Source organism: Trachypithecus francoisi, unplaced genomic scaffold (genome assembly GCF_009764315.1).
Source record: "Trachypithecus francoisi isolate TF-2019V2 unplaced genomic scaffold, Tfra_2.0 Lachesis_group2, whole genome shotgun sequence".
Classification (NCBI taxonomy): domain Eukaryota; kingdom Metazoa; phylum Chordata; class Mammalia; order Primates; family Cercopithecidae; genus Trachypithecus; species Trachypithecus francoisi.
This window is the reverse complement of record NW_022681465.1, coordinates 68451420-68453523: the sequence shown is the minus strand read 5'-3', so window position 1 is coordinate 68453523 and position 2104 is coordinate 68451420.

Here is a 2104-nt window from a genome sequence, read left to right as displayed (position 1 = left end):
TGCCTGTGGTATTTCTGGGCTCAGGATGGAAGCTTCCCGTAGTTCTACCATTCAGGGATCTCAAGCTGGCAGCCCCACTCCCACAGCTCCAGTAGGTGGTGCCCCAGTGGGGACTATGTAGAGGCTTCAATCCCACATTTCCTGTTGGCACTGCCCTAGTGGACTTTTGGTTTCTTTCTGATTCAGTCTTGGAAGTTTGTGTGTTTCCAGGATTTATCCATTTTCTCTAGGTTTTCTAGTTGATGCACACACAGATATTCATAGCAGTCTCTGGGGATCTTTTTTTATGTCGGTCTCTGGGGATCTTTTTTTATGTCGGTGGTATCTTTTGTAATGTCTCATTTGTCGTTTTTGATTGTGCTTATTTGAATCTTCTTTTTTCTTGCATAATCTAACTAGCAATCTATCAATGTTATGTATCCTTGCAAAGAACCGACTTTTTAATTTTGCCGATTCCTTGTATGGTTTTTTTGGTCCCAATTTCATTAACTTCTTCTCTAACCTTTGTTACTGAAAGAACACATTCCTCAACACATCACAGCCTTGAGCACATCACATCCCCCCGTATGCCTCCACTTCCTGGGCCCGACACAAACACATCACAGCCTTGAGCACATCACATCCCCCCATATGCCTGCCCGACACAAACACATTAACAACACCTGGAGAAGCTCCAATAAGGTTACAACCGTTTGTAAAAGCGCAGGAACCAATAAGAAGGCTGCTAAAAGCATAACTTAACATTAACATGTAAACCAATTGTAATGCTGTAGCCTAGAGAAATGCCTTGTTCCTCTGTAACCTGACAAGTCCTGTTTACCTCGAGCTGTAGAAAGCAAGCGCACGCATTGTTTGGGGCCCTCTTGAATGCTGTGTTACGGAGGGACCAAGTTCGAACTTGCATTAAAGATCCTTGCCGCTTGGCTTTGACTCTGGACTCTGGTGGTCTTCTTCGGGGAATAAACGGTCTGGGCATAACAGTAAACCTATCACACAGCAGATGTGCAATAAATGTCGAGTGTTGAGACAAAACTTGCTTAATTTTTCAATCAAGGTTTGGAAAATTACCTCTTAATTTGTATTATAAAAGAAGTCAAAACCCATTTACTAACTAGATCCAGAAGAAAGTTTATGATGAGACTAGATTATTAGTAGTGCTTGATGTTTCAGGAGTTATATTCAATTTTAATAGGCTTAAATAGACCAAACTAACTCCCCACATTTAAATTAGAATGAGAATCAACGGGATCTACTGTTACCTTCTAATGTAAAACAATTTAATTATGCTCATTAGACACGTTTGCCTGAATTGTATCTTAATTTTAACTAAGTATAATGAAAACCAGAGAGCTCAAGATTACTGAGTTTGCTAGATGCAGAAAATTATAGGCTAACAATTATATTTAACTGCTATATAACATTATTTCTAGCAGCTTCTCTTAACCCCTTGTTTCCTGAAGGCGGAGAGTTGTAGAGAACAGAACTGATGTTTAAAAAGAAAAATCCACAAAACGTGGTGATGGAGTACGTACGTAAAGTTGTGCCCATTGCGCTTCTGATTTCAAATAAGTAATTGTTTTAAATTGCCTACTAACATAAATCTTAAAAGCCCAGTCGATTCCAAACACTGATACCTAGGAGTGAGAATCCATGGTTATTTCCTTGGGTGAGCTTTATTGTATTTTTGCGGGCGCTATAGAAATGCTCCTCCAGGCAGTACAGATCAGCAGCGGCTAGCAGTGAAGAATGTTCAAGGAAGGGTTTTTTCCCCGATCACTAGGACTCAGGGCTTGGGGAGTCTGGACTGCCATGAGGAAGACTCGATTCACCACTACACACAGGGAGCCAGAGACCTGGGTAGTGCCGAGAAGTCGGCAGTCGCGCCAGGTCAGGAAGCGCCGAAACCGCAGGAAACCCTGGACTCCATCCCTGAATTTGTTCCAGCCTCGACGATGGTATCCAGGTCGCCGAAAACTTCCCGGAAGTTTAGGCCAAGACTGACTTATTATCTACGGTGTCCGGGAAGGTCCATGATTGTGCGACATAAAGTCAGAAGGGAAGAAAGCGCACGCGCACTGGGGACTTGACGCTGGAAAGCGTCCAG